This window comes from Podarcis liolepis (assembly GCF_965112155.1).
Source record: "Podarcis liolepis genome assembly, chromosome: 9".
Lineage (NCBI taxonomy): Eukaryota > Metazoa > Chordata > Lepidosauria > Squamata > Lacertidae > Podarcis > Podarcis liolepis.
This window is the reverse complement of record NC_139564.1, coordinates 60,778,164-60,790,693: the sequence shown is the minus strand read 5'-3', so window position 1 is coordinate 60,790,693 and position 12,530 is coordinate 60,778,164. Positions and strand designations below refer to the sequence as shown.

At 40.9% G+C, this 12,530-nt stretch overlaps 1 protein-coding gene and 1 long non-coding RNA gene across 7 annotated transcripts in view; one reads left to right on the top strand and one right to left on the bottom strand.

Moving 5' to 3' along the window:
* The window catches only part of LOC310686408, a 52,131-nt gene that overhangs the window by 19,406 nt on the left and 20,195 nt on the right, over positions 1-12,530 (bottom strand). For both annotated transcript variants that reach the window (XR_014515869.1, XR_014515870.1), the window contains exon 3: positions 11,370-11,444. This is a non-coding gene — a long non-coding RNA (uncharacterized lncRNA). The remainder of the gene's footprint in view (positions 1-11,369; positions 11,445-12,530) is intronic.
* RHOH (ras homolog family member H) overlaps positions 1-12,530 on the top strand; it is a 47,916-nt gene that overhangs the window by 26,868 nt on the left and 8,518 nt on the right. The window contains exons 2-3 of one of the 5 annotated variants that reach the window (XM_083460196.1): positions 235-2,214; positions 5,142-5,219. The exons of 1 other annotated variant lie outside the window; for it this stretch is intronic. The gene's annotated coding sequence lies outside the window, so the exon portion shown is untranslated. Of the gene's footprint in view, positions 1-82; positions 2,215-3,469; positions 5,220-12,530 lie in introns of those variants that run through there. 3 more of the 5 variants (XM_083460194.1, XM_083460193.1, XM_083460195.1) reach the window with 3 other exon arrangements.

Here is a 12,530-nt window from a genome sequence, read left to right as displayed (position 1 = left end):
AACGTTCGGCAGCTCTGCCTGTGTACGACTCCCCCAGTATCGCACAGCAGAGGGCTGTTAGATGCAAGTTGCTAGGCAGAAAAGTTTGCAATGTACCCTTTGCTCAGGCCTGGCAATAAATTGAGGAGGGCACATTGTCACTTCAGGCTATAATCCTCTACTTTTGAGTAGGCCCCACTGAGCTCAATGGGACTTACTTCTGAGTAGACATATATAGGCTTGCCCTATTGGCAGGCATACTGAGAATTACAGTGGTACCTCGGGTTAAGTACTTAATTCATTCCGGAGGTCCGTTCTTAACCTGAAACTGTTCTTAACCTGAAGCACCACTTTAGCTAATGGGGCCTCCTGCTGCTGCCGTGCCGCCGGAGCACGATTTCTGTTCTCATCCTGAAGCAAAGTTCTTAACCTGAAGCACTATTTCTGGGTTAGTGGAGTCTGTAACCTGATGCGTATGTAACCTGAAGCGTATGGAACCCGAGGTACCACTGTATAAGGAAGCTGCTTTATATTGAATCAGACGCTTGGCAGGAACTTTCCAGAATTCTCTCTCAAGCCAGGTTCTCACCTGGAGATGCTAAGGACTGAACCCAGCGATTTCTGCATACAAAGCAAACACGCTTAACACCGCTCTTCCCCAGGAGGGGATGAGGACTAAAGGGCTGGGCCAAATGCTTTGAGGGAAAGGTGAATTCGGAGTGGAGATTTGAAGAGAGAGAGATAGCATCGTGCTGGTTTTTGGGGAAGCAGTTCCAAGAAGAAGGGACAGGATGGGAGAAAGGATGGCGTCATTTGAGGGTGTAGGAGAAGGGGCCTTCTGACTGCTCAGGGTGGTGGAGCCGCAAGAGCAATGGGGCCCCATGAATGGGACATGTGTGGTCAACTAGCACCGATTCAAAACTATCACTATTTCAGAATAAACTTCAGCCGTAGTTCATGAGGTTTAGACACGCTACAGCCTTTCCTATACCGTTGAGTGTTGTTTGGCTAACCTTTAGGGATTCCACACTGACCCTCCAAGTGTCCCTATTTTCCAGGGACAGTTCCGGATTTACAGAAGCCATCCCAGTTTCTGATTTGATCCTGGAATGTCCCGCTTCTCCTTAGGATGTCCCTATTTTCATCAGATAAAATGGTGGAGGGTATGGAGTTATGAGGCCAATGAGATAATTATACAGCATTTAGAAGACATCTGAAGGCAGCCCTGTATAGGGAAGTTTTAAAATGTTGCGTTATGTTTTATATATGCTGGAAGCTGCCCAGAGTGGCTGGAGCAACCTAGTCAGATGGCTGGCTAGGATGATGATGATGGAATAGGACATTCCTATTTTCATTGGAGAAATGTTGCGAGGTTATGCAGCGAAAGAGATGCGAAGCCAAATATACGAGCAGTAGAGGGCACAATCTCATCCCAGTGATTTCAATGGAAGATGGTTAAATATATGCTTATCTGCCCCTTTGAAATTAAAAGACTTTGCGGCCACTTAACTGGTTGGATAAAGCACACGCATGCATCCATACATTTGCCAGCTCAAGTTTATGCATTTGTTGTTGTGGGTCCAACTCAATTAAACTCAGAAATCAGGCAGGCACTGCCCTGTTGTTTCAGACGCCAGGTTAAGATGGTTTTATTTCAGGAGATTTTTGCACCCTGAATTTTGTTCTTATGTTGTATTTTCCAGTGTTCTAATGTGGGTTTTTAATTTTACGTATCGTATGTTTTTATTTTCATAACTCACTCCAAGTCCCGCAAAAGCCTTCTTTGGAATCAATAGTAACACTGCGGAAAGAACAATCTCAATCGGGATATTTTGTCCTAAATTCAGATCGTGTTCAGAATACATGCAGAAATAGATTCATCTTAGGGGGTAAAGGAAGCCGAGGAAGGCAATCAATAGCTGATCTTATTTTGGATCCTGAAATGTTTGGGAGGAAAGATCAGGGAGGGATATGATGTCAAACGTGCCACGCAGAATAACCGGGAATAAACAGGCAAAGAAAGAAAAATGTTCCCCTCTGCCGCCATGTATAAAACAATCTAAATGATGAGAGGCCCCGCTACAGAATTAGGAGTGTAAAGCTGAAATCATCAGTCGGCTTCTGTGCATCTAAATCCATGTAAGATTGTAGCCTGGAGATTTTCACAGGTTACATGACTCTAATCTTGTCTACTTAGAAGTGAGCCCTACTAAATTCAGTGGGGCTTGCTCCCAGGTAAACAAGTTTAGAAATCCTGTCTTGTTCTGTAAGTACTTACAGTTAATAGTTCTAACAAACATGCTAGCATTTACTGTATTATTAGGATGTATTATTAAAGTTTGGGGTTTATTTTTTTAAAAAAGGTGTATATTTCTCTGAAATGAAACCTGGCCCATAGAAGTCACAGTGATACACCATCTTCTTTTCTTCCAATTTGTACAATGAAATGCCATCGATTTAAATGGGAGAAAGTTAAGAATGCACTTGAATATTTCACTGAAACCAATGAGATTTGAAGTTGCTCAATGTGATCCTGTCCTTATCTCCTGAGGAGCCGGTTCTTAAAAGATGAGTCAATGGTCATGATCCATAACTTAAGGATACAGCTGATGCCAAATTTTTAGCATCCACTGATGGGAGATGGGAAAAGGCAACATTTGAAAGGAAGGCTCCCTAGCAAATTGGCTGAATGCTCTGTTCTAAAAGGCTGCCAACACAATTATTATTTTTCTTTCTAGCGCTGCCACACTTCGCCCCTATATTTTATAAAGTGTGTGTGATATGTGCACATATACAAACATGGCTGAAGTTCCAGATTCTTCTCTGAATCAAACAAGTTGATAACGTACAGAATACTAAGCAATGTGCTTTGAGAATCTGACTATCAGTGGTCATTTTAAAAGACGCCACCAGACCTTACAAGGGAAAGGTGGTTGCCGTCAGATACATTTTGTATCAAAAACCCAAGGACTGGGAAGTCAACGTGCCATTCCAAACTTTGGACCACAGTTTGCAGTGCTTTTTACACAGTCCATAAACCAGTGCAGTTAGGTGCATGAGCCTTAAGCCCGAAGAAATCACTTATTTGTGAGAAAGAAAGGGGTCTACTGTCTCTTGCAGACCCTCCAAATGTCCCTATTTTCTAGGGACATTCCTGATTTAGAGAAGCTGTCCTGGTTTCTGATTTCATCCCAGAATGTCCCGCTTTTCCTTAGGATGTCTCAATTTTAATTTGAGAAATGTTGGAGGATATGGATTTATCTGACCCCCAAGCTGCCTGAAGGCAATGGTGCATAGGGAAGTTTTTTACTTTATGTTTAACGTTTTATTATGTTTTTATATATGTTGGAAGTCGCCCAGAGCGCTGGGGCAACCCAATAAGATGTGTGGGGTATAGATAGTAAAATAATTTTCATGATGGAATGGGACTTCCCCATTTTCACTGGAGAAATTTTGGAGGGTATGCAGAGGTCCAGAGGAGCTCAGGCCCCTTGGCATAACAACAACTAAAAATGACAACACAGAAAAGCAAAATAAGGAACCAAAAATGATGTGGGGACACTTGAGAGGGTCTGCCTCTGAGGAGGACTGAGGATTCATGCTTCTTCTACAGAATATGCATTTTAATCTAAACTGCTCCCCACAGATTCTGTTAGATTGGGGCACACACAGGTTGGGAAACGAAGATATACCAGGGAGCCCAGGTGGTTATAGACATGGTGTCAAATACGTGTAGCGGCCTGATTGAAAAACAGATGGGTTTGGCTAGCAGAATATGGATGCACAGCACCATAGGTCAGTGCTGTTTTTTTAAAGGCGGAATTGACATCCGGGAGAATCTCCAAAAGATGACCCCTTTTCCTGGATCTTTTTACGGCCATTTTGTAAAAGAAGCTCGACAACAACTCCGGGTTTTCCTTAAAAAGCTCAACAATTTTGGGGTGTCTTGGCCGTTTACACCAAGCTCATATCCTTCTGCCTAGTGACCACACAATTCAAAAGCATCTGGTGTGATGTCAGTGTGGCATAGCTGTGAGTCTAGAGGCGCCATTTGCCCTATCTATGATTGTTTCTCTTCCTTCTCCTAAAGAGGAGTCAGAGAAGCAATACAGGCCCATTGCAGACAGCTCAGTCTCTGAGTGCATCTGCAGATTATAGGTTAGGTTCTCTGTAAACAGCATCTGAATCTTGCATCCCACAAGTACCATAGGAATATATCCTAATTGTGTTTATACACCTGTACCTACTGATTTATAATATGTCCTGGAACTGCTGCAAACGTCAGGTTCAAACTTCATAATCTGGAAACATACGGGTGTACCAGTAAATGACCCGAAAATGGCTACAGAGGTATGATTTTGCAATGTGGAAATCAAACAGATGAGCTGTGCATCTGAGCTGTACATATGGCAAAGCTCCTAGGAGCTTTCCCATCATTCACACACCCTGGGCTTGCCTCAGATTAATCCACGCACTGTAACCTTTTTGATAACTGCTTCTTTCCATTTTCAGTACAGAAAAGGAAGGTTACCATATTTTTACCAGGTCTCACTTATGCGCCTTTAAAAACAGCTCTAAAAGCAGAAATTTATCAGGCGGCGGTTTCCCCACAATCAATCTCCAGACCAAAAAACCCCCAAAACTCCTTCACCTCTTACATTTCTATGTGTCAGGCACTTCTTAAATGCACATGAACAATATCAGAAAAAAAGAGATGAAAATCTTAGGCCAAACTAAACATGACTTTGACCGTGCAGTTTGGTTTCGCATAGATTATTTTGGTTTAACAAAGAGCTGCTTCAGGGGACCCCTGAGCCAGAGTAGGACCATTGATGCTTTCCTCCAGTTGCAATGCCAGGCAATTCAGATTAGGACGGAAGTGAGGAAAAGGGTTAAAGACCACCACCCCTCACCCCAATCCAGTTCCCCCCCTCTTCACCTCTAGTTATTATATAACTAACTAAAACAGCTGCACAAAGCCTAACTGTCCTACAAACTTCATGTCTCGCCTGACGCCTAGTAGAGAATGAAATGGTTGTGATTAAAGTCTACGTTAACATTCTCCTCCCATAGACCCAGAAATTCCTGTTTTCATAAGATTGCTCCGTAAAATAGAATGTCATTCTGCTAAGTGACCCGGTTTTTAAAATTTTTTGTTTTAGGGTAGGGGGAAGGAAGGAATATTTCAAGAAGCCGTTTTGATCCAAAGCAGTCACTCTGGAAGACAGGTGTAGAAGAAGGTAAGGAGAACTGTGAACTGCAATCACAAAGCAGGCATCTGAGGGGGTTGCTTCTTGCCTGTGGAAGTCCAGTGTACCATAAATTTATCAGGCTTTCGGAGGTTGTATTTAACTCCAGTCAGATTAAATCAAATAAACAAGGAATATTTGGTGTTCATGTTGGAGGGGATGCCAGAAAACAGGGAATTATGTTCATATGTGGTGGGGGTGTAATTATGTACATTTCTTTTTTTTACAAAAGGGTGTTTAAGGAGATAGCAGAAATCACTGGGTTAAACCTGACCAAAAGTCCAGAGGTAGCATTATTATCCATTTCCAATGGGGGGGAAGCTTCTCAGGCTATGAAGGGCTTGCTCACAAATTTATTGACAGCTGCACGAATTATGATAGCTGGAAGTGAAAGGGGCAAGCAGAATATAAAACGGAAGAATGGTATAAAGAGGTGTGGGACAGAGCTATTAATGATGATGATGAATAATAATATTTATACCCCGCCCTCCCCAGCCAAGACCAGGCTCAGGGCGGCTAACAACCAATAATAAAAACAAGTTGATTAAAATACAATTTAAAAGATTAAGATACAACATTAAAACATTTGGGTGCAATCTCTTCATAGGAGGAGAAAGGAAAAAGAAAGAGGGGGAAGGAATAAAATTGATTCCAAGCCAAAGGCGAGGTGAAACAACTCTGTCTTACAGGCCCTGCAGAAAGAAATCAGATCCCGCAGGGCCCTGGTCTCATGAGACAGAGCAAAATTAACATGTTTATTAATGATAAATTAACTTGTGCCATTAAGGCAATGTGCAATAAGGAATATGCAGGAGAAGTGATGAGATATGGAGGGTGTTTATAGAATCTGTACTGATAAAACGGAAAGGGGTCAAACCATCGCAAGAGGTGTTTACATCTTGGGAGCTTGGATAGTTACAGTGGAATGGTCTCGGTGGTGGGGTGCAAATTTTTATTCTTATCTATTTATGATTATTACTTTGTCGAACTAAAATTATACATTTTTTAATCAGGCTTTAAGATGGATTGATGTGAACAATGCAGCGTGACCACCTTCCATTGCTGTTTTTAGTTAAAAGCAGCTGGGCAAGTGTGGGTGGCTCCGAGTTTGCTTTCAGCGTCCCAGGGAGTGGGTTAGCTCTTTCCACATGTCATTTCCCTGACCTGGTCCCGCATCCTGAAGCCATTGTTGCAGATTTGTGGGTTGAAGATGTGCTGCAGCTACTAATAGTATGCATGTGTTCAGCTAGGGGTGCCATATGCCCAGATATTTTATTATTTCTTTCTTTTATTTGGACCATTTATATACCGCTTGTACTTAGACAAAGCTCTTTAAGTGGTTTACAACACAGGTTAAAACATCTTAAATAAACAACAAAGACTGAAACAAAAAGGAGAGGATATCTGTAAAACTTAAAATAAACAGAGCATCCTCGTCAGTATAAAAATAAATATTGCCACAGAAAAATCAGCTGCAAAAAATGCAAGGAAAATCCATGGTAAAGGACTAAATCCAAGTAATGATCAGGAAGAAAAATAATTAAAAATGAAAATGAGCTAAAAAGCATACATTTCACCTTAAAAAACACACAAAAACCTGATTCACAACAAAGCAAAAGAAAATGTACAGCACTTGTATAGATTTCCCATAGATCAGTGCTGTTTCAAATATACAGTGGTGCCCCGCAAGACGAATGCCTCGCAAGACAAAAAACTCGCTAGACGAAAGGTTTTTTCATTCGCGATTTGCCTCGCAAGACGAATTCCCCTATGGGCTTGCTTCGCAAGACGAAAACGTCTTGCGACTTTGTTAAACCGTTTAAACCGTGCTTCGCAAGAAGAAAAATTCGCTAGACGGCAAAAATTGCGGAACGAATTAATTTCGTCTTGCGGGGCACCACTGTACTCTAAATTGTAATCTGACCTGTGCAGGGCTGCCATATGAGTGTTTGTAAAAACTTTTGGTGTTACCTAAGAAAAAAGCTCAACAATATTGGGGTGTTACTTTTTGAAATATGGCAGTAGTAGTAGTAGTAGTAGTAGTAGTAGTAGTAGTAATAATAATAATAATAATAATAATAATAATAATAATAATTTATTATTTATACCCCACCCACCTACCCCAGCCACTCTAGGCAACCCTAGGACTTGTCCACAATTGAGCAAAAAGTAAACCGCATCACCATTTGTCCTGGACTTTTTACCCTTAACTGCAGGGTTTTTCCGACTCTGGTCAGATTAGACTTCCCAAGGATTTTTTATTTATTTTTATTTTTAAACCTCTGCATTTAAAGGGGGAAAGACTTTTCGGAGTACAATCTGGAGTCTAGGCAGGGAAATGAATATTGTTTTATTACCTTTAGAGCCAAAGATGCTACTACCGAGTTATTTAAAGGGATTACAATGAAGGATGTTGACTTGGAAATGATTGTTAACCTCCTTATCAGTGTCAGGATCCGTATAGCAGCAAACTGGAGGTGAAATTTCACTCCGTCAATTCTTGGAATGATGTAATAGAAAATGGAATATAGTAATACTATTTAAATTAACTTACCGAAGAAGGAGTAGCAAACAGCAATCAAGTAAGTTTGGTAAAAGATGGGTTTTAATTAGGATGCTCCGGAATAAAAGAAGCAGGACAGTGTTCAGCCTTATGCCTCCTTTGCTGTATAAGTTGTAACGCATGTGCTTAAAAGGTACAAAATCTTACAGCCAAAGGTCTTGGGCTGACCCTTCAAATGATATAGCACTCAGTTTACAGTATGAAGGCCATTTTTAGACAAGTGCAGAAGCTGAAATCCGTCTTTTTTTCCATTCATGACTTTTCATGAAAGGCTTTTGATTGGTTTGAAGAGTCGGCGAACCGCTCCATAAACATTAAAATTCAAGGTTCTGTTTCCCTTCCCAGTTTAATTACTCAGAAATAGCAATGGGTTCTTTTGTTTATTTATTCATTTTCCAAAATTGTATACAGCTTCATTGTTAAAAACCTCAAACCTCTAAGTAAAATATGTATCAAAATGATCAATCAAAGTCAGAAGTTGAAACAAGCTGACCTAAAAAATCCCAATTATACATAAAACCAGTGCTTTGATAATTCCACAAGGTAAACACACACACATACATACAGTGCTTTTTTCTGGTGGGTATGCATACCCCTAAACATTTTGTGAATCTTTGTACTTTTGTCCATTTACTGTATTTATTTCCCCTGATTTGAATTATAAAATGTTGATTTTCTTGAGTCAAAATTAGAGTAATCCTAAACAATTTTTGAAAGAAAAAAAGCACTGCATAAAACCAGTAGTCAAATGTGTGTGAGAGAGAAAGAAAGAGAGAAGAAAATGGCCTATCAAAATGCCTGTCAACCTTTACATATTTTTCCCGCTCTTGTACTGACTGCATGGCGGGTTGTTCTGAAACTGCTCCTCTGAAGAGCTCCAACTTCTGAGAGACTTTGCAGCCTCCCTACTTTTATTGTGCAAGTCTTTTCTAACTTGTTGAAACAGTGGTGGTGTTCATTGCACATTGGAAGCTATTAGAAAAGTCTGCTGTGAAAACTTTAGCGAACCTGTTTGCTGCGGACTAGAATCCTCAGGTCCACAGTCAGATTACCGAAGCAGGGGGAAAATATGAGGGGAAGCAGTGACGCGAGTCTTGGACAAGTCTGAAGCTTCTCACTGGCCTTTTTATTTTAAGCTGAAGCTGTGGAACGAAAGTCAGAACTAACAATGGAAGAAAAAAAGCAGTTAAATAGTACTAATGCACCATGTCCATGAATGCACAAGTAAAACGGGGCTTCCTTTCCCTATACAGACTTACCTGTCATTGCTGTTCATTGTTGCTACGTATTAATTTCATACATGATCTAATCATTAGCCTTTCTAAGTGGTGTGCATAAAAATAAACCATGCAGAAAACCAACACTGGGAAAATTCTTCCTATAAACCAGACAGAGAACAAATACTAGCTTAATGGGTTCACAGGTATAAGAAAGCCTTTACTTGAAGGTTCAGCAAGGAGGGTGCCTGCCTAATCTCTCTTTTTAAAAAAATAAAATAAAAATTATTTGGTTTTTCAGATTAAAGTTTTACAATCATATATCCAACACACAAAAACAAGATTCCAAAGAACCTCCTGGACTTTCCCCCTTCCTTTTGTGGGTATTATTGTTAATCTTTTCCTCCTGCATCTTTTTTAATAATCCAATTATTTTACCTCTCCATTGTGTCCAAAATTCACCATTAAACTATAAGTGTTATTCCAATCCTACTAACAATTTTAACTGTTTACAATGGTTTTTAAAGATAAGTTAGAAAATTTCCCCCATTCCTTATGAAGATTTTCGTTTTTCTGATTTCTGATTCTCTTGGTCATACGGCCTTGAATGCACGAACTTACAGGCAAACACTAAAAGCAGCTAAAAAGGGCTTTAAGAGCAGTCCAAATGGCAGCGGCTGACAATAGGTTTAAACCAGGGGTCAGCAAACTTTTTCAACAGGAGGCCGGTCCACTGTCCCTCAGGGGGCCAGACTATATTTTGAAAAAAAATATGAACGAATTCCTATGCCCCACAAATAACCCAGAGATGCATTTTAAATAAAAGGACACATTCTACTCATGTAAAAACACGCTGATTCCCGGACCATCCGCGGGCCAGATTTCGAAGGCGATCAGGCCGGATCTGGCCCCCGGGCCTTAGTTTGCCTACCCATGGTTTAAATGATGTGATGCGAAATTAGCACCTGTGGCAAGCAGGGGTGTGGGGAGAAATTTTGCATAGGGGAACAGTTAGGGAACAGTTAGGGCCAGAGCTGTCAGCTTGCAAGGGCAAATTGGGCGTTGATGTGCGCATGAGCATCGTGAGCCTCTGACGGGATGCAAGAGCCCTCCTGCTTCCTTCTCAAAGGCGGGTGGGCTATGGGATTGTGGCAGGATGGCTCTTGGACCCATCAGAGCATCATCCCAAGCTGGGCAGAAGCTTCCTGGATTTTGGGACGGAGGCTCCAGGGGAACATTTAGGGGACTGGCCTAGCCCCCCTAGACCACACACCACTGGTGGCAAGGGGCTCATCTTGCTTTACTGGCCGAGGGAGCTGGTGTACAGCTTCCGGGTTATGACCAAGCCGCTTCTGGCGAACCAGAGCAGTGCATGGAAACGCCATTTACTTTCCCACAGGAGCAGTACCTATTTATCTACTTGTACTTTGACGTCCTTTCGAACTGCTAGGTTGGCAGGAGCAGGGACTGAGCAACGGGAGTGTGTGTGTGTGTGTGTGTGTGTACACACACACACACTTGTGTTCCATTGCTAGTTTATTTTTGTTTTGGGTTGCCAAAAAGTGAAAATCCGGACACAAATGCTGTTGAGGTTTTTTTTTGAAAAAAATTGCCAAAGAATCAACACTTCTGATGTGTGTTTTCCTGGACATTATTGACACTTTCCCAAAATTACAACAATATAAAAAAAAATCATAGTATATCCAGCTAAAGGCAGGGCGTACAAAACCTAAACGTATTAAATGACAACCTTTGTTTTAGGATATAATTAAATAACAAACTCATATCCGTTAATACCAATGTAGCTGTTTAACAGTCCTCCAGAGAATCCTGGAAGGCTCCTGGAATGCATCAGAGTAGATTTTTCTTTTGCACAGTCAATCTTTACAACTGATCCTTAGCTCCACCTTCGGTCCCTCCTGGCAGAACCAGAGGATTGTTGTGGCCAATCTACACAATTTGAAGAGCTGAGACAGTGCCGGATTCTCTCAAACCACCTCCTTCCTTTTTTCTCAGAGGCTTTTTTCTCACATTTCCTATTTAACACGAAAGCACGAGCATGGGAGCCCACAAAGGTCCCCAGCTGGTACACCTTCCTCTGTTACTGCTGCTTTTGTGCTGTACGTAAAATTGCATTGACACACAATGACCCTTTGCTATGATATGGCTGTAATAAAATTGCAGTCAGGCAAACTTACGAATTCTGAGCTTTTAAAAAGCACAACAAACATTTATGTAATTTTTTTAAAACCATGCAAATAATATAAGCAAAGGGTGCAAAATAAACGCCCAAACTAATTGTGCTAAGAAACCTTTAGAAATGCAGAGGCAAGTCTTATAACTTTAAAAAGTAACGCTTACGTTGCTGCATGAGCTTTCAAAGGCAGATGCATCAAGTCGATAGTGAAGATGTTCCAGAGGGTTCACTGCATTGCTCTGTGGAAGCAAAAAAAAGAAAAGAAAAGAAAAAGCAGGGCATCTTATATCACTTTAAAGACTAACACATTTATTATGCAATTATTGTTGGTTTTAAAAAATATATAATCCTGCTCTTCAGCCAAATCTCTAAAAAGAAATGAAAGAGAAACACAGTCCCTACCTTCAACTTTATAACCTAAAAAAACATACAACACAAACGGAAAATGCATACCCTCCAACATTTCTCCACTGAAAATAGGCTGCTCTGGTTTCCCCAGAAGCGGCTTAGTCATGCTGGCCACAGGACCCGGAAAAACTGTCTGCGGAAGCAGACAAACGCCGGCTCCCTCAGCTTGTAAAGCGAGATGAACGCCGCAACCCCAGAGTTGTCCGCGACTGGACTTAACTGTCAGGGGTCCTTTACCTTTTTACCTACTCAACAACAACAACAACTTTTATATCCTGCTCATCTGACTGGGTTGCCCCAGCCACCCAGAAAGTAGGTGATGACAAACACGAAACTTCTGAATTACAGTTCCGTTGTAAAATCAATGGATTTTATCACACTGCCTGTGCTAGTTGGATTACCAATGCCACAATATCTGTGCTATCAACACCTGTTTTATTATTATTTTTCTTAGAAAGTCCACTGTTAATAGGGTAAATCGTATTATTAACAGTGGCCAGTCCCAGGAAACAGTTCTTAATAACACAGACATCCTACCACTGTTGTCAATTAACACAGGTGGTACAAATTTTGACCTCACCAGAAAGAGGAAGACAAAGATATAGTTGGATATACGTTTCTACATGTGTGTGAATGTGATTCACAAACACGCAAACATACACATGGGGGGGGGGCTTTAAACAGTGAGTCCAAAAGGAAATGAGCTACAGAAATATACAGACAGCGGTCATCACCTGCAACTCAGGTTAACACTTAGTGAATCTGTTTATATGTAGTCTAGAAATATATTGGTCTTGAAGGCACTACAACAGCCCTTCTTGTTTATAATGTTTTATTCCAGGGTTTCAAGAGGCTATTCAATACATAAGTAACGCCAAATCAATTTCATTTCCACTGTAATTCACTGATTTATATTG